Raw genomic sequence first — 27,423 nt, 5'->3', positions numbered from 1 at the left:
AATAAAAGACATAAAATCTGTTACTTTAGAAACCGGTTACTTTGTGCGGTTGTAGCACTTAGATTAAAACGACATGAAGAAAAAAAAAACGATACAACAGGAAACCGGTTGTTTTAGCAATAAATGCCATCCCTAGTAGAACTCGAGTTCTGAACGTTCTGTGCGAGCTTAATCTAGCCTACATCTACATACAGTATAAGAGGTTTGGGGTCTAGTGCAGCAGGGGATACAACCCGTCGGCTTTGAACAATGACGTCATTCCTTAGTCATAGATCTTAATGTCTTCACTTCGAGGCATAGATAATAAAGCAGTTCTGTGTTCTAATAAGCTTTTGCTGTTATGTTTCAATTTCGTTTTTTTACTGATTGCTTAATAAAGTAGGATCAGTTTATTCTATCTCGTGAGATTCTTTTTTTTTTAAAGCCAAAAAACGCTTATCAGCTACTGAAGGCAGCTACAACACTAGAAGAATCGCTTCTCGGCTTTTGACAAGCTATTGCTTAATAAAGTAGGATCAGTTTATTCTATCTGGTGAGATTTTTTTAAAAAAAGCCAAAAAAACACTATTGCTTAATAAAGTAGGATCAGTTTATTCTATCTCGTGAATTTTTTTTTAAAAAAAGCCAAAAAAACACTATTGCTTAATAAAGTAGGATCAGTTTATTCTATCTCGTGAGATTTTTTTTAAAGTCAAAAAACACTTATTACGTACTGAAGGGAGCTAGAACATTAAGAACAATCGCTTCTCGGCTTTTGACAAGATATTGCTTAATAAAGTAGGATCAGTTTATTCTATCTCGTGAGATTTTTTTTTAAAAAAGTCAAAAAACACTTATGCTTTTCACAAGATCAATGTTTATCTCTCTCGCATTTCTTTGTTTCTCAACATTCTCCTCAGCTCTTTCATCTCTGTAATACATCATCTCTGGCGACTTGTGACGTCATTGTTCAAAGCCGACGGGTTGTATCCCCTGCTGCACTAGTCCCGAGGTTTGTGTGTGTGTGTGTGTGTGTGTGTGTGTGTGTGTACTGACTGGTCCATGACCACCCACTGCCACCCAGTCACGGTTCTGGTGCTATGTAGCCCTTAGTCTCATGGTGGTCCTAAGGGAGCTTGGTCGCGGTGCGTGGCAGTGGGTGACTGTGACAAGCAAACATCTGGAGAAATAAATACTCTTAGGAAAAGCTATGTACTCTGTGACTTACTAACTTCACCGTACATGTGAAAACGCGTTTATTGTTTCATTCGTCCGACGTAAGACGATGTTTCCACGGTTTCGTCATTCAGACTTTAATAACGACGTGTAATATCAAATATTCGTAGATCAGTTTTTAATCTGTCAGCGCTTTTTCGTCATTCATGCTTTGATTACACAGATACAAAGAAAAAAGTCCAGATAGACTCAGAGATAAAAATGCTCGTAAATAACAAATGAATTATCGAACCGTACACTACAGTCACTTCAAATAAAAATTTTTGTTATACTTCGTGAGTATAATCTTTTTCACAATTTAGCGCGTTTTAGGCAATCACTTCGCATTGGCCCCCTGGTGTTACCCGCGGTTAAATATGTCTCCGTAAAGTAACGTTAATGCCAGTACTGATGGAACCGGGCGAGGATTGTGTAAGCGAGTATATACACTAAAGCGGTAAAGTTCATGTCAGACAATGTAGCCTTTTCTAAGAGGACTAAGTGTTCCACATTGCATATTATATTGAGATATCTGCCAACCACAATCACCCACTTCCACCTCCGATAGTACGGATGAAACACGTTGAGGACTCTTTATCACCCTTACATTGTATCGTGAATGAAATAATAAAAACTTTTGCAAGTATACAGTAAAATTCGTAAGTCATATACGAGATGTGTTCAAAAAGCGACTATATATTTTTATGAAACAATATTTATTTAATCATCAATATTCATGTTTCACCATCAAAGTAATCCTCCTCAGATACAACACACTTGTGTCAACTCTTCTTCCAGTCCACGAAGCACTTCTCATAAGCAACTTTTTGGTATAGCCTTGAGTACTTCCAGTGATACAGTTTTATTTCCTCAGTCGTTGAAAATCTTCGTCCTTTCATAGGTCTCTTCAGTTTTGGGAACAGGAAAAAGTCGTAGGGGGGCAAATCCGGTGAATGTGTTGACTGAGGCATGGTTGACGTGTTGTTTTGGCCAAAAAATCTCGCACAAGGAACGATGAATGAACAGTGGCATTGTCATGATTCAAAAGCCATGAATTGTTTATCCACAATTCCGGACGAACTTTGAGTATCGCTTCTCGCAAACGGCGCATAACGTCAAAGTAATACTCCTTATTGACCGTACGACTTTGAGGAAAAAATTCATAATGCACTATGCCACGGTAATCGAAAAAAACAACGAGCAAAACTTCGGCATTTGATCGAACTTGGTGTGCTTTTTTCGGTCTTGGTTCTCCGGGATGCTTCCATTGGGACGATTGGGCTTTGGTTTCGACGCCATAATAACAGTAAACCCATGTTTCGTCACTAGTTATGACCCTTTTGTGAAAATCAAGATCAACATTGACGTCATTCAAGAGCTCCTAAGCGATGCTAATGTGACTGTTCCTCTGATCAAAGTTGAGAAGTTTTGGAACAAACTTCGCTAACACACGTTTCATGCCTAAAACATCAAAAACATTCCGAGCCGACCGATATGCCAAAATCCTCAGCAACTGCTCTTACGCTAATTCGACGATTTTCGAAAACAATTTTCTTCGTAGCTCTGACGTTTTCACCTATTGTTGACGTGATGGGGCGTCCAGAGCGAGGTTCGCCTTTGGCATGGTCTCTCCCTTCTTGGAAGAGCTTGTCCCACTTGTAAACATTTTTTTACTTAGAGCAGACTCACTGTATGCCACTGCCAACATTTATACTGTTTTAGAGCACTCGATTCCATTTTTCACATAAAATTTGATTCAAATTCTTTGCTCCATTTTTTATGATAATCGAAAATCGCTGAGCGCACTAAAACACGGCTAACCTTTCTATCTGTCAAAAACAAACGAAGTATGCTATACACGTGAAACTGTGAACATATGTTCGGGACATGTGTACCAACATAACAAAAAAAAAAGGTCGGTAATCGAATCTACGTGCCCGCGCAATTTGAAAAGTCACCTTACTTTTTGAACAGTCCTCGTAATATTTAGTTTTACCTAAGACCATTTATTACTACGTATTTCGCCGATTTTTGCCAACCACACTCACCCACTGCCACGCACAGCGACCAGGATACATTACTAATAGGATAACTCCATTCATAACATCCTCTATGAGACATTCGTCTGTATGCATCCCATGTCTAGAATGGTGCTCGTGCCTTCTCCCATGCCATTTATCCTGACCCGGACAACGAGTGGTTTGTCATTAGTTACGTATACAGACAGTTCATCTACAGGTTTTGTTGAATGAGTCTGCGAGTTTCAAAAAACGTGATACAAAGGGCCATATCTTTTGTTTGCATTAACTTAGAAGCTTAAATTTTTCACACCGCCAAGGAACAGTAGACCTTAGTATTACGTATAAAATTCAACATCATACGACTACCCGTTCCCGAGAAGAAGGGAGTCTCAACAGACGGTTTGATAGATAGACAGGCGGTCAACAAATGGCAAACAAACATTTTTATGTGACATAATTACAAATTAACAATGTTCGGATCTTTTCCTTTACTACTACTATGAAAAACCTTGCTTCTTGCCGAATTTCATGACTAGGTCAAGCAGAAATGAAAGTTTTGATTAGTTTTTTTGCTTGTATCAAAACATGTGACATAAATGACCATTTCTTTTGACTGCATTGGCTTAGAAGCTTAAGTTTTTTTCCAGCGCCGGGGGACCGTAGAACTTATATTCGGCACAACCACCAACTTGCTACCTTACGAAACCCTAAAAAAAATATGAGCGGACGGTGTATGCTCTAAACACAGCAAAGATGGAGGTTTCAACTTGCTGTAAATGTTTCAGCGTGTCTAAGACTTGTTTTATTGCCCAGTTGTATTTTTAATAACACAGATGAAAGCTGAAAAACACTTTTTCAATGTCAGTTGCTGATTTTCATGTTCTTTATTGCGTTAAATCTAGATACCACAGCAAAACATCTCTTTACTCTCCACTTTTTTTATAATTAAAATTCAATTTTTTTTCAAAAATGCATAATTTGCGATGTTAATGATGTAAGACTCATGTGCTATTTCAAATGGCTCTGAGCATTATGGGACTTAACTTCTGAGGTCATCAGTCCCCTAGAACTTAGAACTACTTAAACCTAACTAACCTAAGGACATCACACACATCCATGCCAGAGGCGGGATTCGAACCTGCGATCGCAGCGGTCACGCGGTTCCGGACTGTAGCGCCTAGAACCGCTCGGCCACTCCGGCCGGCATGTGCTATTTCACTTAATAATAATATGAAGTTGAGATTTGGTAGCTGAGATTGATTTATTTAGTGTACAGGGTGAACCAGAACTCCATCGACAAAAATTCGGTGGTCGTTCATGGATATCTTCTGGCTATTTTGGGGTATATAAGGTATCTGTGGTTTCCGGTGGCTCGATCCAGAATAATAACGTAATTACGAATTATTGAATTATTCGGATTTGTTACCAGAATTGTCTTTGTTTCTGTGAAATGACTTACACACCACCAAGAAAGCCTGTAATACGCAGTCACCAAACAGTAGTAACGCCAAAGGATCCTGTTATTCTCGGGCGCCTATGTACAGGTGTTAAACTCTGTGATGTGGTTGCCGTCGCTGCAGCAACAGCTCAGTATAGCGTCGACGTGACGCTTCACCATTACATTCAGTCAACCCGTAGACGATATGCCTATCGGCCGAGTCTTCATTAGTAAACGTATGCATACTGCTGTGTTCGCTTTTAACGTACAGCAAACACTGCTGGAAAAACAAACCCGCAACGGGACCGAGCAGTACTGAATGCAAGCTTGAGAACCAAGAGTAAAATACGCCCTACTGTTGTCAACAGCAATTACCGTGAGTGAATGGAACAAGTTCGTTTCCAAACAAGACACTATCTCATACCGCGGACATTTGCACTGCTGTGCAGATTTTTTTGATGTGATACCGATACTAGGGGCAAGGAATCAAACTAAATGTAATTACCGGGGACCACGCGTCTCTTACACCAAAATACTCTAAAAATATCCCTGAACAACCTCCGACGTTTTGTCGGTGGAGTTCTGATTCATTTTATATATCGTAACTACCGTGACAAGCTCTTTGGTTCTTTTTTTGCGCAAGAGTCTCGTGAATTAAAAAAAAAATCTATTATCACCGCTATGCATTAAGTTGGATCTTATGAAACGGCTCATGAAGGCCTTAGCGAATGCTATAAGCTTCCTCGACTGTCTGAAGGGAAATTCAAAGAAAGCATGGCTTTTGTACTTGACATTTAAAAAAAGTTTGATTCCAACTGCTAATCAAAATTATTGTAGTTGCGGTGGAGTGTTGGTTATCATTCAGGTATGTTGTTATTAAGTTCTGAAGTAACAAAGAGGACCCACGTTATATTTCTGGTATAGCCAGCATGATGGAAACGTTCAAGAAGTTAGGCTGTTTGATGAGCATCAAGTAACACTTTTGAATAATTCTGGCTATTTCTTGTCCTAAGATTTTACGTACTGTCAACAGAAACAAAGTGAGCTCTTTAATCGAAACGTCATAATGGTAGAAAGACGGCATCAGTGCCGCCGGAACACCAATATGCTGAGAGGCATCTATTGGTCACTTCACCGAAACATACAACAGGCATTTCATTGGAGAAAAAATTGCGTTTTATGGTGCGGGAGGAAGAGAGTAAGGAAATATAAGCAAAGGGACACGTAATTACTGTGTAATAAAGAAGTATTTTCTGTTTATAATTCAACAAAAGACTCATTTATATCAAAAATAAATTCATTTATGTTACAAATGTTTTGCTCTGGGGTTAGATATGAATTAGTGCCAACGGCCTTGCCTCTGTGGTAACACCGGTTCCCGTCAGATCAACGAAGTTAAGCGCTGTCGGGCTGGGCTAGCACTTGGATGGGTGACCATCCTGTCTGCCGAGCGCTGTTGGCCAGCGGGGTGCACCCAGCCCTTGTGAGGCAAACTGAGGAGCTACTTGACTGACAAGTAGCGGCTCCGGCCTCGGAAACTGACATACGGCCGGGAGAGCGGTATGCTGATCACACGCCCCTCCATATCCGCATCCAGTGACGCCTGTGGGCTGAGGGTGACACGGCGGCCGGTCAGTACCGTTGGGCCTTCATGGCCTGTTCGGGAGGAGTTTTAGTTTAGATATGAATTAAGTATCCCATAATCAATGAGATTAACTTACTACCTAATAAAAAGTAATCGAAAAATATTTACCGTTATATAACAACAATTTTAACAGATAACCTTGGGTGCCTGAAACATTTTCCCCAAACAGCTTGAGAAACTGCACACTACGATAGTGTCACAAGAGAACGAAAGAGAAATAATGTCTTCTCTTGCAGAGGAATACTCTAAATGTTTATGAGGCAAATGCGACTGTCATCATTTTTTAGTGGTATTGCACTATGTTATCAGCAATTGAAATGATTTTTAAGACTTTTATCATGAAAAAATATCATTTCTCTTCACTAGCAAAAATTTCACAAACCATAAGAAAATCAAAAATACTGAGAGACTCATAATTTATCTGGTAGGTGTTTCAAGTGGGAAGACATTGGTTGTTACATTATTGTGTTCCCTTCCTTAAGTGTTGTAGTCGGTCACGTTCCACTCAAAACAGAAGACAAGAAATCAAATGTTGTATTCTGCTGTGTAGTATCTGTTGAATGAGATGGTTCTGTAGTTAAGCCTGGGACCCGTATTCTTGAGGAATGCCTTTCGTCTTGATTTAAGTTTTCTTGATATCCCTAAACATTTTCATCAATACTCCGTGAGCTACGTGACGGTGTGTGGCGGAAAATACTTCCTGTACAACTAACTGATCCCCCTCCGTTAACGTGTCGCGTGTGAAGAGTAGTTATCGGTAAACCACTACATTAGCTCTAACTTCTCCAATTTGCTCCTTGTGTTCATTTTGTTGTGTCTAGGCAAGACAGCCTAGACACAATGCGAGGAAGCCGAAAGGCACGCGCTATAAGTTCACGCCGGATGGCGTGAGGTCTGAAACAGGATACGTAATGAATGCTATAAAGAAAAGTACGTAGCTTCTGGAATACTTAACTTTAATCCATCCTTTTGGTACATCTGGAGATTGTGGCGATACAAGTGAGACTTTTTAGATACATGCAATGTTACTAATGGCGCCTTGCTAGGTCGTAGCCATTGACTTAGCTGAAGGCTATTCTAACTATCGGCTCGGCAAAGGAGCGAGGCTTCGTCAGTATAGTCGCTAGCTACGTCGTCCGTACAACTGGGGCGAGTGCTATTCCGTATCTCGAGACCTGCCTTGTGGTGGCGCTCGGTCTGCGATCACACAGTGGCGACACGCGGGTCCGACATGTACTAATGGACCGCGGCCGATTTAAAACTACCATCTAGCAAGTGTGGTGTCTGGCGGTGACACCACACATTTCGTGAGACGTATGCAGACGGCCGTAATATGTTGTCAGACACTTTCCGGAACGTACTCTCTCTGAATTTCTCCGTTATGCACAGCGCAGCTCTTTGTAGCGTCTGTGCCAATGGAGTTTGTTTAGTTTCTTCGTAACGCCCTCGCGTGGGCAAAATGATCCCGCCACAAAACGGCGACACTCCTCATTGAATATTGTCTATTACTTCTGTTAATTCTGTCTTAAATGGGGAGTGAATTTCCTTCCTCAAGTTGACAACTTATTTCCTCACGACTCTGTGTCGCACTATTCTTTAATACTGTAAGGAGGTAGACATCGTAAAGATAAACATCTATGTCCATCTCTTTTCTGCTAACGGAGTTCATTAGAGGCCGAATTTTGTAACCACGGTAATCAGGTTGTCTGGCAGATCATCGCTCTTATATGTTAACCGACTGGCAACGGAAAATTGGTTTCTCAGTTTCGGAAGACATTGTGACGTGCAGGTCTTGTTCTAAAACTAATGTAACCTGCTGATGTTCGGTGCGCAATAACACCGGTAGCACAATGCACTATGTACGCAAAGGCTTCGTCGTAGCTCGCAGTTCCAGTAGTGGTCACGTAGTTTTGTTTCCTAGAACCAGTTGCCCCTCTGTCTTTGACTTCGCTCGTAGTCAAACGATTAACGAAAAATAAATTTCGTTGGTTCTGAAATCTAGCAGCAAGGGCGTCAGAACGCTAATGTGGTCCCCATAAATTCTCCGTAGTCAGTGAATGGCAGTGGGTGCGATTTCATCTTCATTGAATATGATAGCTACACACGCACTTTCCTCCCAGATACCCTATTATCAGGTTCTCCTTGTGCTGTCCTCTAAATGCAGAAGAAAATATGTACCAGTGAGGGAGAAGTATTAGCTATCAAAGCCACTGATGTGCCTCTCAGTAAAACCCCCCAAGGCAATGGTTAGCACACTGGACTCACATTCGGGAGGACGGCGGTTCAAACCCGCGTCCGGCCATGCTGATTTAGGTTTTCCGTGGTTTCCCTAGATCGCTTCATGCAAATGCTGAGACGGTGGCTTTGAAAGTACACGGCCGATTCCCTTCCCCATCCTTCCCTGATCCGAGCTTTTGCTCCGTCTCTAACTATCTCGTTGTCGACGGGACGTTAAGCAATAATCTCTTCCTCCTCATCGTAAGACAAGTGTTGCTGCTCCTCGAGCGATTCTCACTTGAGCACGGTTCGCACACCAGAAATGTCTGCAACCCATACAGACGAATAGAATTACGGAAGTCTAGCTCTTTACAAACACTGATCAGAAAAAAATGGGTGTAGACAAGGTTTCCATTCATTCTAATGCTCATTAAAAGAATGCGGAAGAGGATGGAGATTCAAACCACTCGTTATTCAGTTACGAGACTAGGTTTTAAAATCTCTGTAGCCGCTAACTCAGGCCTGAACGCCCCTCTTCGAATTTGATATTGCAGGGGAGCTTCAGGAGCTGCTATGTTACTGAGCTCAACACACTCAGTTACTACCGGTAAGCTTCGCCCATGCGGTCCAACCGTACAGTGATCTGTAAGGTCGACCGAACTAGCTGACACAAAGGTTAACACAGTTGGAATTTGTTTTTCGGAGGAGCGGCGCTTGAATCGCAATCGAGCTATCTCGATCTTAGGTTTTCTGCAGTTACACTAAAAACAAATGCTTTTATGATTTCCCCAACAAAACACTGCCGGTGTCCCTTCCTCCAACTGTCCAGTGGCATTAGTGCCCCGTTTCTAATCGTTTCTAATGACTTCGATGTTTTATACCTTATAATACCTTTTATATCTTATAATGTACGATATCTGAAATTCTATTCTATATATTCAAGACACGAGAGGATTTTGCATCTGTGGGACAACTGAGAAATACAGGCAACACAGTTAGTTTCCTAATACGATGTGTGATCGATGTTGCGGGCAAAACTGCTTCACATTTTCATGTCGAGCATTCAGAGAGAGTATCTGCCTGAGGCATCAAGGAATAGTCATGGAGAGAACTGGGACGGGGAGGGGAAGAATAAAAATTGTAGATGTAGACCTGGACAAAAATACAGTAAGCAGGTTCAAACGGATCCATTTTGCAGAAGTCATTCACGGATGAAGAGCCTTGTACAGGATAGAGTAGCGTGGACAGCTGCATCAAACCTATCTCCGGACAGAAGACCGCAATAACATGGTGTAGTAGTTGAAGGGCTATACGTCAACCACTCAAATGAGCAGTCTTAATTTGTGGAAGGTAGGAACCTAGCTGGAATACTTATTCTAAGCGAATCCCAGATATGCTCCATAGGATGAAATCAACAGGAAACGTTGGGTACAGCATTCGAGCGATAGCCTCATCTTGTATCATAGCTTCCACAAACTAAGCTATATGCCGATCCGAACACTAAACCATATAAAGGGAACAGTCCTCCATGTAACTAACTTCAGTCATAACAAAAAGTCTCTTTCATGTACCAGTGAGCGTTTCAGTAGCGCGCAACTCCGTACATCCGCCAGTGCAATCTCGATCACACCATCTTCCTGCCACCACCATACTGGGACTTTTGTGCGCAAAAGTACGTGCTTTTCATTTTTAGCTGTTTCTCCCGAGTCGCTGTGTCTGCCAAATCTGAGTGTCAAAACACCCGGCATAATGCTGAAAATGAAATGTGTGTGAATTCCTAAGGAACCGAACTGCTGAGGTCATCGGTCCCTAGTCTTACACACTACTTAAACAGACTTAACCTAACTTACGCTAAGAAAAACACACACACCCATGTCCGAGGGAGGACTCGAACCTCCGGCGGGAGGGGCAGCGCAGTCCGTGACGTGGCGCGTCAAACCGCGCGGCCAACCCACGCGGTCGGCATAGTTCAAATGGTTCAAATGGCTCTGAGCACTATGCGACTTAACTTCTGAGGTCATCAGTCCCCTAGAACTTAGAACTACTTAAACCTAACTAACCTAAGGACATCACACACATCCATGCCCGAGGCAGGATTCAAACCTGCGACCGTATCAGTCGCGCGGTTCCAAACTGTAGCGCCTACAACCGCTCGACCACCCCGGCCGGCGGCCGGCATAGTGATAGTTCGTATCCATTGCCCAAAGTTTACGTTACAAAGCAGCTGAAACTGCATTGTGTAGGTATTCTTCAATCTTGACCATTACTGGAGCACGTGTACAGTCTCTTTTTGCTAAAAGTTTCCTAGCAAACCATAACAAACGTCACATCACTGTACCTCACGTTTCGTAGCATTTTAGCAGAGAGTGTACAAAAACAGTTAACCGATACTTCTCTCTGACCCTCAGTCCCTCGCAGTACTTCACTCACAACACACCATCGACAACTATGCGTTCAACGGGCTTGTTTAATGCCAGAATGACATCCCGAACAAAGAGGTTTAAAACAACAATGTAGATTGGGTCATAATAAAACGTCAAAGAGTTTGGATGGGTAAGAGACATACATGCGTGCCACTAAACGAAACAAATGCATCCTGGGATGCTCTCCGTGAGAGGCACCTCCGGGCATCTCTGTGAGTCTCGCCGCCTCTGCAACATACTTTGATATACGAGGGTTGTCCAGAAAGTAAGTTCCGATCGGTCGCGAAATGGAAACCACTGAGAAAATTCGGTGAAGCTTTGCACAGATGTGTTGGGCAGTGCCTCTAGTATGCCCGTCGACCGTGTCGCGTCGCTCTTTTCAGTTTTGAGTGAACAGTGAGCACGTAAAGAAGAGTAGGGAATAGCGTCTCCCGCCAAGTACGAGGGACTGGTTAGAGATTTCGCCTGTGTCATGCAGCCCACATAACACAACTGTCGAGCAGTTCCTTCTTCATCTCAGTTCTCGGCCGCACACTGCAGGGGCAATGAAGACTCTCCGATAAGAAGTGTTTGATCACCCACAATACAGTCCGTAATTGTATCCTCCTGAGTCTCATCTCTGCTCAGAAGAACCGCTGGCTATGAAGACAAAATTTTTCTTCAGACAACGAGCTGCAGATCAGTGCTGATAACTGGCCGAAAGCACAGGCGGCTGCTTTCTATGACGACGATATTGGAAAGTTGATACAGCACTATGACAAAACTCGAAGTTGGTGCGGCGACTATGTAGAGAAGTAGGTGGAAGGTGTACCTAACTGTTGCAAATAAAAGGTTTCTGGTTTTCACTGTGGTTTCCATTTTCCGACCGATCGGAACTTACTTTCTGGACAACCCTCGTATATGTGCCATAGAATAGAGTAATATGCTTATCTGCGATACTTAAGAAATAGCGTTAAAGAAGGAGCCCTGCAGGAAGAGCTCCTGTCTCGGAAACCATTCTGAATAGGGCATATGCGCATTTGGAGTTTTTTTGCTTCATAAGGGCTTCCTGTCGCACCCTGAATGCTGACCATTCCTCCTGGGACGTCCTGTATAAACCAAGAAGAGTCAGCCTAATCAAATGACTCTCCTCCCTCCCCCCCTCCCCCCACCCCCATTCTCCCTCTCCCTTTAAGTATTACTAATATTTAGGGTTAAAACGAGTATTACCAAAGCACCGTAGTGAGGGCTTTCCGGTGCTTCTAATGAAGTGGTGTGTGGTACTGGCATTTTCACGCTCTCATGAGTGGGTGGCGTGTCGTGTTAGTCATTACTAATCTCGTAGTACTGCATTTCCGTTGCAGCAAAGTGTGATTTTTTTTAACGTGTCAAACGTGTGCAAGTGTCAAATGTCTTTCCACTGCCTGTGAAGACTTAACAGGGGTAGTAGTAGTAGTAGTAGTAGTAGTAGAAGTAGTAGTAGCTTTATTCATCCATAGATCTCTTTTTACAAGGATATAGGACATGTCAAAGTATTTACAAATTTAGATCAATTTAAAATAAGCTACTTCGTATACACATATACAGGGTGTTACTAAAAGGTACGGCCAAACTTTCAGGAAACATTCCTCACACACAAAGAAAGAAAATATGTTATGTGGACATGTGTCCGGAAACGCTTACTTTCCATGTTAGAGCTCATTTTATTACTTCTCTTCAAATCACATTAATCATGGAATGGAAACACACAGCAACAGAACGTACCAGCGTGACTTCAAACACTTTGTTACAGGAAATGTTCAAAATGTCCTCCGTTAGCGAGGATATATGCATCCACCCTCCGTCGCATGGAATCCCTGATGCGCTGATGCAGCCCTGGAGAATAGAGTATTGTATCACAGCCGTCCACAATACGAGCACGAAGAGTCTCTACATTTGGTACCGGGGTTGCGTAGACAAGAGCTTTCAAATGCCCCCATAAATGAAAGTCAAGAGAGTTGAGGTCAGGAGAGCGTGGAGGCCATGGAATTGGTCCGGCTCTACCAATCCATCGGTCACCGAATCTGTTGTTGAGAAGCGTACGAACACTTCGACTGAAATGTGCAGGAGCTCCATCGTGCATGAACCACATGCTGTGTCGTACTTGTAAAGGCACGTGTTCTAGCAGCACAGTTAGAGTATCCCGTATGAAATCATGATAACGTGCTCCTTTGACCGTACGTGGAAGAAACTAAAATGAGCTCTGACATGGAAATTAAGCGTTTCCGGACACATGTCCACGTAACATCTTTTCTTTATTTGTGTGTGAGGAATGTTTCCTGAAAGTTTGGCCGTACCATTTTGTAACACCCTGTATATATACAGACTTCTAGCTAGGACAATTATTAGATTTACTCCTGGTATACAATACTTTTTTTACAAATAACTTATTAAATAATGTAGTGCCACATTGTTCACTCATATCTCACTATCAGTCACTGCACACACTATACACACATTGTTTCATAATACTTCATTCACTACACATACACATATTGGTGATCTCTGGGCCATTTTCTTTCTGCAACTTCCCATTAGCTATCCTGAAAAACTGAGTCAGCATCCGCCAGCCGGAGTGGCCGAGCGGTTCTAGGCGCTACAGTCTGGAACCGCGCGACCGCTACGGTCGCAGGTTCGAATCCTGCCTCGGGCATGGATGTGTGTGATGTCCTTAGGTTAGTTAGGTTTAAGTAGTTCTAAGTTCTAGGGGACTGATGACCTCAGAAGTTAAGCCCCATAGTGCTCAGAACCATTTGAATTTTGAGTCAACATCCCTCCATAATGAGTGAGACGTTGAGCTCAGAAAGAGCCAGGAATGACTTCCGGGTCGCATCATCAGGCACATAGACGAACTAACTTGATAGCAAGACTTGAAAACTTTACTGAGCGACGAGTGTTGTCGATGCGTCACGCGTATCGTGGGTGGGTGTACTGAATTGGGGATGCCGCAGCTGTTGCGACCTCCATAGAACGAGCGGGACTGCCTTGTGACTTCTTCGCCGCACCCACTACCACGCCCGTTTCCAGGAAGAGGTCCAACATCGTTGCCGTTGTCACTGACTTGCTGCACTGCATACCAAAATGGGCGTCTCTGATCGAGATATATGACGGTCAGCCTCGTATCCAGGAGGAACTGAGTTCAGACAATCTGATTTATGTTTTCTGTGTTTTTCTTTAATCTTATCGTAGAAGATAGATTAAAGAAAAGCAAACCTAGGTTTATAACAGTTAGAGGAAGCTTTTGGCAATATTGACTGGAAATCATGCTTCGAAATTTTGATGGTAGCAGGGATATAATACACGGAGCGAAAGTTTATTTACAACTTGTGAAGAAAACAGACTGCAGCTATAAGAGTCGAAGAACACGAAAGGAAAGCAGTAGTTGAGAAGGCAGTGAAACAGGATTGTAGCCATTCTCCAGTTTTATTCGATCTGCATATTGAGAAAGCAGTAAACCAAATAAAGGAGGAATTTGAAAAGAGAATTAAAGTTGAGGGAGAAGAAATAAAAATTTTGACCTTTTCCAATGACACTGCAGAGACAACAAGGGACTTGAAAGAGTAATTGAACGGGGTGGATAATGTTTTCAAGGAGGTTATAAGATGAACATGAAAGAAAATAAAATAGGGATAATGGAATGAAGTGCGATCAAATCAGACTGTGCCGAGGGAATTAGATTAGGAAATGAGACATGAAGATAGATTAAAGAAAAGCAAACTTAGGTTTATAAGAGTTAGAGAAAGCTTTTGGCAATGTTGACTGGAAATCATACTTCGAAATTTTGATGGTAGCAGAGATATAATACACGGAGCGAAAGGTTATTTACAACTTGTGAAGAAAACAGACTGCAGCTATAAGAGTCGAAGGACACGAAAGAAAAGCAGTGGTTGAGAAGGAAATGAAACAGACTTGTAACCATTCTCCAATTTTATTCGAACTGCATATTGAGTAAGCAGTAAAACAAATCAAGGGGTAATTAGAAAAGGTAATGAAGTGCAATCAAATCAGACTATGCTGAGGGAATTAGATTAGGAAATGAGACATGAAAAGGAAAAATTTGGAAATATGTGGAAATATGTGCTGAGGTCATCGATCCCTAGATTTACGCACTGCTTAAACTAACTTACGCTAAGAAGAACACACACACCCATGCCCGAGGGAGGACTCGAACCTCCGACGGGAGGAGCCGCGCGAACTGTGACAAGACGCCGCATACCGCACGACTACCCCGCGTGGCACATGGAAAGTAGTTGATGAATTTTGCTATATGGACAGCAAAATAACTGACAAAGGGTGAATTAGAGATGATATAAAATGGAGACTGGCTATAGCAAGCAAAAATTTTCTGGAAAAAAAGAAATTATGAACATATAAAATAAATTTAAATATTAGGAATTCTTTTCTGAAGATATTTGTCTCCATTGTAGCTTTAAACGGAAGTGAAACACGATCTATCTTCCAATTCAGACAAGAATAGAATCTTCTGAAGTGTGACGCTACAGAAGAATGCTAAGGATTTGATGGATAGGTTGAATAACTAATGAGGAAGTACTAAATTGACGTGAACAAGAAAGAAATTTATGACACAGCTTGACTAAAAGATTGGATCGGATGACATGACACATTCCGAGGCATGACGGAAACTTTAATTTGCTAATGGAGGGAAGTTTGAGGGGAGCGGGTTTGTAGATGTAGACCAAGTGATACACACAGTAATAAGATTCAAACAGATGAATGGATTTCAGGTCCACCTATTATGCAAACAACTTTTTTATGTAAACCCAAATACGTTCAGCACATTTCTGCCTGCGTCAGTGGATGCTTTTTATTCAGTTCTGAATTTTTTCTACATTGTTGGGTTACGTGGGACCCTCTGTACGTTACTGTAGATTGGTAGCTTCTCAGCGTTAGATTTGTAGTGTCCGTTCTCATATGTTGTTGATATGGACGTACGTATACAACACATGTTTTGCGGAACTTCACTCGCAGTGAACAGTTAACAGTTTTTCACTAAAGCCAGTCCCTTGTGAGTGAGGTCCTGAAAGAACATGGATTTGTGGGTGCACCTCTACAACAGAAGAAAACAGATATTCCGAAACTATGAGAAGCTACCAATATGCAGCATTGTACAATGGGTCCTACATAACCCAACGACGTAGGAAAAATTAAGAACTGAATGAAGAGCACTTACTGACGATGGCACAAAGGTGCTGAAACATTTTTGGGTTTATATGGAAAACAGTTTTTGCATAACTAGTGGACCTGATGTCCAGTAATTTTGTCTGCAACTAGGGATAGCGCAAGAGTTTCAAAACTAACTGGTGAATAATGCTTCAAGTGGATGTAGGCCGCAGTAGCTAAACAGAGATGAAGAGGCTTTCACGGGATAGAGTAGTGTGGACAGAGGCATCATTCAGTCCTAGGACTGAAGACCACAACAGCTGAAGAGGGAAGCCTAGATGCTTCCGTATGGCCGGTCGCTGGTGGCCGAGCGGTTCTAGACGCTTCAGTCTGGAACCACGCGACCGCTACGGTCGCAGGTTCGAATACTGCCTCGGGCATGGATGCGTGTGATATCCTTAGGTTAGTTAGATTTAAGTAGTTCTAAGTTCTAGGGGACTGACGACCTGAGATGTTAAGTCCCATAGTGGTCAGAGCCATTTTGGTTCCGTATACACCCCTCACCACTAAAAATGGCAACGCCACGAAGGCGGCGTGGATCAGAACTGAAATTGGCACGATGTTTCCTTCATACTTGTCTATGCAACCGCAGAAAGGAGCTAGGAATGGCGCCATACATACATTCTGTGTATAAGGAAAGATTACGTAGCGGGTTTCTCATTGAGAAATCGCATTTGAATGTTACTTGTTGATAAGAATTTCGTGCTTTGCCTCGTGTAAGGAGTAACGCCCTCCAGTAAATGTCGGAATTCGACAGCGACAGGAAGGTGGACTATCGAAACCGTAATTTATCGGTCCATAATGGTGCTACCACAATTGGTTGGGATCCCATGATTGTTAACCAGTAGAGAATCGATTGGTTCAGAAGCACCATACTCAACGCCATGTAGGACTTCAACGGCCCCAAGCGACTAGCGCCCGAGAGGGCAGACATATTGTTCGCTCGGCCGTGCAAGATCGTAAAGTAGAACAAATGGAGCCATTCATGCATTCAGGGCAAATTAAAAATGAAACCTTAATTGTGAGTTTGCACAGTGGACATTGTTCTTCCCTTCGAAGAAAAACTACTAAAGAATAAAGAGGTCTTTTTCGTAGAATAGCTCACTTACCTCCAAAAAGCACAACAGGCCTTTCAGTCACACACATAGCCTGTGCTGATTATTCGGTGAGCCCTGTATTCGGCACAGCAGTAAGAAGCTGTTTACAAACAGCAGTTGAACCTGGTGATGAGCGAGCGTGGCCGGCAGAATGGCGTGGCTTTTGAAACAAGTCACGACACACACTCATTTTCCAAGGGCTGCCACACTGCATGTAAGCGTTGCTGAGCCCACGCCATTGTCATTGTCAAGGAAACGACCTGCCGGTGCACTGCCACGGCATGGCACAGGCCAGACGTTCACTCGTTCTTACGAGCGCTGCTACACGCTAAGCGTCTGGCGAAAATTAGATGTTTACCTGCTCTTCTGGTACACCACACTCTTCTCTGGCGCAGTGTAGCGCGTGCAGTTGCATATCTCGTGTGAGAAAACCTTAGGTCATTTTAATTTCGGCCGTGTAATTTTTTTTTTTTTGTAGAAGTCTGATGTGGAATAACCTCTCCGCAGCTATATTTGTCGTTCGCATACGATCTACATCTACGTTTATACTCCGCGAGCCACCCGACGGTGTGTGGCGGAGGGCACTTAACGTGCCACTGTCATTACCTCCCTTTACTGTTCCAGTCGCATATGGTTCGCGGGAAGAACGACTGCCGGAAAGCCTCCGTGCGCGCTCGAACCTCTCTAATTTTACATTTGTGATCTCGTCGGGAGGTATAAGTAGGGGGAAGCAATATATTCGATACCTCATCCAGAAACGCACCCTTCCGAAACCTGGACAGCAAGCTACACCGCGATACAGAGCGTCTCTCTTGCAGTCTGCCACTTGAGTTTGCTAAACATCTCCGTAACGCTATCACGCTTACAAAATAACGCTGTGACGAAACGCGACGCTCTTCTTTGGATCTTCTCTATCTCCTCTGTCAAACCGACCTGGTACGTATCCCACACTGATGAGCAATACTCAAGTATAGGTCGAACGAGTGTTTTGTAAGCCACCTCCTTTGTTGATGGACTACATTTTCTAAGCACTCTCCCAATGAATCTCAACCTGACACCCGCCTTACCAAAAATTAATTTTATATGATCATTACACGTCAAATCGTTCTGCACGCATACTCCCAGATATTTTACAGAAGTAACTGCTACCAGTGTTTGTTCCGCTATCATATAAACATACAATAAAGGATCCTTCTTTCTATGTATTCGCAGTACATTACATTTGTCTATGTTAAGGGTCAGTTGCCACTCCCTGCACCAAGTGCCTATCCGCTGCAGATCTTCCTGCATTTCACTGCAATTTTCTAATGCTGCAACTTCTCTGTATACTACAGCATCATCCGCGAAAAGCCGCATGGAACTTCCGACACTATCTACTAGGTCATTCATATATATTGTGAAAAGCAATGGTCCCATAACACTTCCCTGTGGCACGCCAGAGGTCACTTTAACGTCTGTAGACGTCTCTCCATTGAGAACAACATGCTGTGTTATGTTTGGTAAAAACTCTTCAATCCAGCCACACAGCTGGTCTGATATTCCGTAGGCTCTTACTTTGTTTATCAGGCGACAGTGCGGAACTGTACCCAACGCCTTCCGGAAGTCAAGGAAAATGGCATCTACCTGGGAGCCTGTATCTAATATTTTCTGGGTCTCATGAATAAATAATGCGAGTTGGGTCTCACACGATCGCTGTTTCCGGAATCCATGTTGATTCCTACAGAGTGCAGCTTAATCTGATAGCATTTAATTGTGAATCTCCAAGAAACCATATGGAGTAATTTTTCTGTTGTTAACCGTGAAGACTGATTCTGTGCGATAAAAATTGTGATGATTTTCGATTAATCAGTATATTTCATGGTATACCAATCCGCAACACTTACGAAATATATTTTTTATTGATCAAAATCTTGCACGAAGAAGTCGTAGTACAATACCACTGTTTCGGTGTCTTGGCCCCGTCGTCAGATATATCTGAAATCTAGCAGTAGTAGGACGTCATGTCCATGCCCAAACAACTAGTAGGCAAACATCTACAATAGGTGGACCGTCATCCACAATTTGGGATGGACGTGATGTCCTGCTACTGCTAGATTTCAGATACACCTGATGATGGTTCGAAGACCCCGAAATCGTGATAGTATATAGCGACTTCTGTTGTGCAATATTTCGGTCCATAAAAAAATATTTTACAACTGTGGAGGTTTTGTTTACCATTAAAATGTTGCAGAACAGTTGTAGACGTTCGACAAATGAAAATTTATGATTAGTATGTCTTTATCATCAACGTATTATGAAACTCCCTGGCAGATTAAAACTGTGTGCCGGGCCGAGACTCCAACTCAGGACCTTTGACTTTCGCGGTTAAGTGCTCTACCAACTGAGCTACCCAAGCACAACTCACACCCCATCGTCACAGCTTTACTTCTGCCAGTACCTCGTCTCCTACTTTCCAAACTTTACAGAAGCTCTCCTGCGAACCCTGCAGAACTAGCACTCCTGAAAGAAAGGATATTGCGGAGACATGGCTTAGCCACAGCCTGGGGGATGTTTCCAGAACGAGATTTTCACTCTGCAGCGGAGTGTGCGCTGATATGAAACTTCCTGGCAGATTAAAACTGTGTGCCCGACCGAGACTCGAACTCGGGACCTTATGGACCTTATGGTCTTCGGCTATAAATATTCTTGCAGTTTATGGATTTTTTTCTTTTGCTTATACCATTTGTATTGGAATCCAACGAAGAATTTCATAATATAATTCAAATCCTTTAAGCGTTGTATTATCTCTTCCTCCTTGACAGAATAATTTGGATAGATGTGTATTCCTTAAATTACATTGTAGCTTAGCAGACAGAACTGCTGTCGCTGTATATTGTTTCATTATGGTAGTATTCAATAAACAGGTCATTAATGAATTTCTGAAGCATAAGAAGAACTGTTAAATTCCTGTTAAAAAACCGATCTTAGGATGCTGTTAACTACAGAGAGAACTGTCGTTTCAGCCGTGACCACGCGATATTAGTTGCTAAAAGGGAAAATAAAGGTGTTCCTTATTGATTAATACTGTCGACGACGAGGTAATCAGAAACAAAGAATAGGCTCATATAAAACATGGATGAGATATAAAATCGCTCATAGCCTTTTCATAGGAACTATCCTATCATTCGCTTACGTTTTTTAAGTAAACGAACGGAAATCTCTCGACGAAGGGACGGGGCTTTCAGCCCCACTTCTCCCGAATGAGACTCCAGTGTTTTATCCACTTGTTCTTTTTGATCGTTAAAAATAGTAACAAAAGGTGAAGTTTGTCGCACGATCTATTATGTATACATCATTACTAATTATTACACTTCTCAGTTGGACCGTAAATACATTTCAAGGAGTTGAAACTAGGGCTAATTTATAAGTGACTCTACGCCAATTCGGGGCATTGCAGCAATCGTATTACAGCCCGGTACGTGAAAAAGGAGGAAAGCCACTTTATGGCCTGCCTGTGCCCCATTCAGACAGGAAGCTGCGAAATGCGGAATTTCACCTTGTGCTGCAGTTGAAGCTTTCAGCATCCCGTTTTATTCTTACGATACGAGGAATTAAAAAACATCAGATGAACACAGTGTCATAATTTGATTATGGTTTCTAAAAATAACATGTTTCTCTACTCTAAAAGGGTTCGTGACCGTTCCATTTAATATGTAAGTTACACGGACTGGCAGGATAAAAGAGGCCCTATGTTATATTGAACGTGAAACTTGAAGCTATCTGACTGTTGTTATTTCTTAATGCTAGGGCGGCGTTCGAGCTGGGTCACGCGGCGCTTTAATGATCAGTGCTGCATTGTCAGTATTCAGTTTGAAGCTTGTTGTGAATAAAGTTCTGCAGGTGCCTTTTTAAATCGAACGAAGAGTGTTTATGGTTGAAAATTTTTCTGGCTATAAATCGTTTAAAACATTAAATGAAAGGTTCACGATAAAATATCCAGGGACAGCTGCTTCTGCAGAAAGTGCTGTGCAGAAACTGATCACTAAATTTAGAGCAACAAGTTCAGTCACTAACGCCAAACGTAGCCGCGTAAAGGAAGTTTACTCGCCTGATAATGTTGAATGTACTCACGAGACTATGGAAAGAAGTCCACGGAAATGAACTAGATGTCTATCCCCCCAACTAAACATCAAACGAATGTCTTATCAGAACATGATGAAGCTGTTACATATGCGAACATATAAAAGATCTGCCTACGTGTTACTTTTATTTGTGGGGTAACGTAAAGGGTAAGGTCTACAGTAACAACCGGCATACCGTCGAAGAAAAAAACAAATATTTCCAATGCGAATGCGGAAATCAAATCAAATGAATTAGCAAAAGTTTCCAGAAACATGCTGAGGAGTGCTGAGTTCTGTATCACCTCCTGTGAACTATTGACTTATTGGGTGCTCAGTACGGTGTTTCATAATGATAATTTTCTGCTCTGTATTCTGTATTTACAGTAAACGAGTGAACTGTCTGTGTGTTGTGTATAAAACATGGGACCACTTTTATTTTGGCCTCCCTGTAGTTTTCGAAATTCGGTGGAAACGGATCACCGTCAACAAGCGGCTGGTGAGGGCCTCAGTTCATACGATCATATCGAGAGGTTTGGGTTTAAAACAATGTGAGTGGCGTAATATCTGCTAATATGAAGTACGAGCAACCATAAACTAGTTAGTTAGTTACTTATTGCGTCGGTCGTATTCACGACAAACGTTGTGATTTGGAGCATGTCAGCAGGAACCTTAATAAAACCACCAAAGTGCAGGGATTAGATTAGATTAGTTTTTCGTTCCATAGATCCGTGCTGAGAAGATCCTCGTGGATGTGGAACATGTCAATTTTTTTTAAAGCTGAAATAACAATACTAATAGTATGAACATATACAATACATCATTTGTTTCTGTTAAAAAATTCGTCAATGGAGTAGAAGGAGTTGGCCACTAGTAAGTCTTTCTGGCTTTTTGTAAACTGATCTTTGTTTGTAACTAAATTTTTTGTGTTTGCTGGCAAATTATTGAAGATGAGTGTTCCTGAGGGACGGATTCCTGACTGGAAATGGAGGAAAAAAGGTCTTATGAACATGTGTCCGGAAATGCATCGTTGCCATACTAGATGGCGCTCACGAGTGAATGTTCCTCTGACCACGTGCCGTGTGTTCCTTGTGTTGTAGCCCGTGTGAGTGACGCAGCGCACTGCATACAGCAGAATGGTCCGATATTCATGTCACGAACAAGCCGAGATTGTGTCTGCGCATGGTCAAGCAGATGGAAACGGTAGAGAGGCAGCACGGATGAATCAAAACAAGTTCTCTTACAGACACCAACAAAATTACACACTACTTCAAGCCCATGTTGAGCGTCTGTCTGAAAGGACCCATGATCACACACACACACACACACACACACACAAACAGGGTGGTCCATTGATAGTGACCTGGCCAAATATCTCACGAAATAAGCATTAAACGAAAAAACTACAAAGAACGAAACTCGTCTAGCTGAAGGGGGAAACCAGGTGGCGCTATGGTTGGCCCGCTAGATGCTGCTGCCATAGGTCAAACGGATATCAACTGCGTTTTTTTTTAAACAGAAACCCCCATTTTTATTACATATTCTTGTAGTACCTAAAGAAATATGAATGTTTTAGTTGGACCACTTTTTTCGATTTGTGATAGATGGCGCTGTAATAGTCACAAACGTATAAGTACGTGGTATCACGTAACATTCCGCCAGTGCGGACGTGTTAAAATGGACCGTTTACGAATTGCGGAAAAGCTCGATATCGTGTAGACGTATGGCTATTGTGATCAATATGCCCACCGGGTATGTGCTGTGTATGCTGCTCGGTATCCTGGACGACATCATCCAAGTGTCCGGACCGTTCGCCGGATAGTTACGTTATTTAAGGAAACAGGAAGTGTTCAGCCACATGTGAAATGTCAACCGCGACCTGCAGCAAATGATGGTGCTCAAGTAGGTGTTTTAGCTGCTGTCGCGGCTAATCCGCACATCAGTTGCAGACAAATTGCGCGAGAATCGGGAATCTCAAAAACGTCGGTGTTGAGAATGCTACAGCAACATCGATTGCACCCGTGCCATATTTCTGTGCACCAGGAATTGCATGGCGACGACTTTGAACGTCGTGTACAGTTTTGCCACTGGGCTCAAGAGAAATTACGGGGCGATGACAGATTTTTTGCACGCGTTCTATTTAGCGACGAAGCGTCATTCACCAACAGCGGTAACGTAAACCGCCATAATACGCACTATTGGACAACGGAAAATCCACGATTGCTGCGACAAGTGGAACATCAGCGACCTTAGCGGGTTAATGTATGGTGCGGCATTATGGGAGGAAGGATAATTGGCCCCCATTTTATCGATGGCAATCTAAATGGTGCAATGTATACTGATTTCCTACGTAATGTTCTACCGATGCTACTACAAGACGTTTCTCTGCATGACAGAATGGCGATGTACTTCCAACATGATGGATGTCCGGCACATAGCTCGCGTGCCGTTGAAGCAGTACTGAATAGCATATTTCATGACAGATGGATTGGTCGTCGAAGCAAGCGAAAAAACTACAAAGAACGAAACTCGTCTAGCTTGACGGGGGAAACCAGGTGGCGCTATGGTTGGCCCGCTAGATGCTGCTGCCATAGGTCAAACGGTTCTGGTCCGCACGTTCACCAGATCTGACGTCCCCGGATTTCTTTCTGTGAGGAAAGTTGAAGGATATTTGCCATCGTGATCCACCAACAACGCCTGACAACATGCGTCGGCGCATCGTCAATGCATGTGCGAACATTAAGGAAGGCGAACAACTCGCTGTTGAGAGGAATGTCGTTACACGTATTGCCAAATGCATTGAGGTTGACGGACATCATTTTGAGCATTTATTGCATTAATGTGGTATTTACAGGTAATCACGCTGTAACAGCATGCGTTCTCAGAAATGATAAGTTCACAAAGGTACATGTATCACACCGGAACAACCGAAATAAAATGTTCAAATGTAGCTACGTTCTGTATTTTAATTTAAAAAACCTACCTGTTACCAACTGTTCGTCTAAAATTGTGAGCTATATGTTTGTGACTATTATAGCATCATCTATCACAAAGCGAAAAAAGTGGTCCAACTAAAACATTCGTATTTATTTACGCACTACAACGAATATGTAATAAAAAAAATGAGGATTCCGATTTTAAAAAACGCGGTTGATATCCGTTAGACCAATGGCAGCGCCATCTAGCGGGCCAACCATAGCGCCATGTGGTTTCCCCCTTCAAAGTAGACAAGTTTCGTTCTTTCTAGTTCTTTCCTTTGACGCTTATTTCGTGCGGTATTTGACCCGGTCACGATCAAGATTGATTGCAGGTCTACTTTTCGTTCCAATAGATCAATAGTAAGGAGATCATCCACGTCGTAGAAATGTCAGAAAACAAGAATATGCACTAAAGATTTATGAAGTAAAAAAGATATGGTAATATCCTTTCCACAGCTCCCAAGTCATATGGTCCTCATAGATATGGAATAAGCCAAAAAATCTTTAACACATTTCCAACAAACTTGTCATAAACCATGTAAGTGTAAAATACACTGAGGTCCATAAAATAACTCTTAGACGTTGTAGACATGCATAATCAAAGAAAAAAATTAGTTTACAACACCTGATCATATTACTGCACTAAGGGTGTGCAGAAGACAGATTTTACTTAATGCTCACATTATTTGACGTTATTAATAATATATACACATCTGTCGGTCCTAATAAGAAATTCATCAGTGGAGTATAAGGTGCTGGCCAACAATAAGTCGTTTAGGACCCTTGTTAAACTGAAATCTATCAGCAGCTAAACCTTTTATGGCTGCTGGCAAGCCAAATGAAAATGTGTGTTCCGTATAACGGACACATTTCTGGACAAATAAGTTATTTTAAATCTTTTCGGTGATTATTCTTATTTCATGAATTGAACTGTTTGTTTGAAAAAAGAGATACATTATTTATGACAAATTACGTCAATGAAAAAATAAAATGCCGGGCGCTGTGGACGAGCGGTTCTAGGCGCTTCAATCCGGAACCGCGCTGCTGCTACGGTCACAGGTTCGAATCCTGCCTCGGGTGTGGAAGTGTGTGATGTCCTTAGGTTAGTTAGGTTTAAGTAGTTCTAAGTCTAGGGGACTGATGACCTCAGATGTTAAGTCCCATAGTGCTCAGAGCCATTTGAACCATTTGAACAAATAAATTACGAAGCAGCAGTTAGTATCACCAGTTCATTAACAGGTCTCTGCAGGACGTTCTTAAGTTCCGTAACCATATTGCAAATAAACATTTGCTTAAGCGCTTCAGCAGTTCTGTGTAACACCTCTCAGCTGAATTTATTATTAAGCTGCAATCTCAGGATTGTTATACAGTCAACCTCTTCTATCTACTTGTCGCCCTATTTTGGCATATACGAGGGGGGAGGGGACATTTTACAGGTTCTGAACGTCATAAAATGTGTCTTTTCAGAGTCTACTGACAAAGAATTGGTAAGAAGATGGATTCATTAAAGCCCCCGAAAATTTCATTATCCCAGCTTTCTAAGACTATTCTTGATTTGCGTGTGCCTGTATTATTTGCAACCAAAACGAACTTGGCATTTGGTAATGGTACTGATAAAAATTCATTGATATACACAGGAAAAATCAAGGAGCCTAAGATGGAACCATGTGGGACACCATATGTAATTCGTTCCCAGTTGGTTGATGTCTGCTAGCTTGTTAAAGCTAGGAGTAAGGCAAAAGCTTTTACATGATGTTTGGTGCACAATTATTGCAGTATGACTTATTATAACGACCTTTCTTCACAAAACCACAAGGTCTGATAGTTACGTGGACAATACATTGTTACCTTGTTTTCAGATACTTTACAACTGACGAAATAATCTAACGCTTATTTCATGTAAGACCGTATAAGTTACAAGGTGGCAAATGTTGATGGTGTTAGGACAGCAACCAGCCACAAATTTACTTTCAGTTCCTTTATTCAAAGGCTACCGTTACCGGGTTCTAATCGTTGTGATTCATCCTCAGACGGTTTACGTGCTTTCTTTATGACATGTGGTGTGTTTTTTACAGATTAATTGTCGTGAAACGTCGGTTTTCGAGTGTTTGTTTTCATAAAATTCGTCCAGCAGATGTAAATGCATTCCCACGACAGTTAATCTGTAAAAAAACACACCACATGCCATAAAGAAAGCATGTAAACCGTCTGAGGATGAATCACAACGATTCGAAACCGGTAACGGTAGCCTTTGAATAAAGGAACTGAAAGTAAATTTGTGGCTGGTTGCTGTCCTAACACCATCAACATTTGTCTTCAAACAACAGCCACGGTCTCCATCATGTCATCATATGACAAAATTGCAGTTAAAAGGTGTTTCTGATGATTATGATGATGTTTGGTTTGTGTGGCGCTCAACTGCGCGGTCATCAGCGCCCATACAAACTCCCAATCTACACACAGTCCAATCTAGCCACTGTCACGAATGATGATGAAATGATGAGGACAACACAAACACTCAGTCCCCGGGCAGAGAAAATCCCCAACCGGCCGGGAATCGAGTGGAGACCCCGTGATACAGAGGCAGCAAAGCTAGGGACTAGCCCACGAGCTGCGAAATGGCGTTTCTGATCATCGGATTTATCGATTGTTCTGACAACTCACGTACTCCGCCACATGCAGTCATGCTCCGTCAGAAAGAGGAGGGATTCAGGATCAACTTCTCCGTCAGGCAGTGTCTGCAATAGCCAGTTACAGTACTGTCGTATAGCAACAGTGTCTGAATTGGCCAGTCTATGCACTACCATTACTTTGTAATATTCCAGTTCGTATTTGTTTTCAAATCTGTGAGTAAATGCAACAGACACTCCATTCTGAAGTGCTAAATGGCACAACGGTGTTCTCTGAAATCTTTTCGACCGCCGCTCCTAAAACCGATACGCCACGAAGTCCGAGAAATGGCGTGTAGTATCCTGCGGTGATGGCAGCCTGCATGCGGCTGGGACTGGTTCCCGCACGCTCTCGGAGACAGATCTTGCGTCGCACATTAAATATCGTGTATGTAATGCTGTCTTGCAGGAATTCCAACGTTAGTGAAACTTCAGCAGCGTGTTC

The 27,423-nt window shown here is 42.4% G+C and overlaps 1 protein-coding gene and 1 pseudogene across 1 annotated transcript in view; both read left to right on the top strand.

Annotated features, from left to right (window-relative positions):
• The window catches only part of LOC124605804 (serine-rich adhesin for platelets-like), a 378,387-nt gene that overhangs the window by 2,275 nt on the left and 348,689 nt on the right, over positions 1–27,423 (top strand). The gene's annotated exons all lie outside the window — the stretch shown is intronic.
• Positions 5,998–6,115, top strand: LOC124608628 (annotated as a pseudogene).

Source organism: Schistocerca americana, chromosome 3, assembly GCF_021461395.2.
Source record: "Schistocerca americana isolate TAMUIC-IGC-003095 chromosome 3, iqSchAmer2.1, whole genome shotgun sequence".
NCBI lineage: Eukaryota > Metazoa > Arthropoda > Insecta > Orthoptera > Acrididae > Schistocerca > Schistocerca americana.
This window is presented reverse-complemented; position numbering and strand designations above follow the sequence as displayed.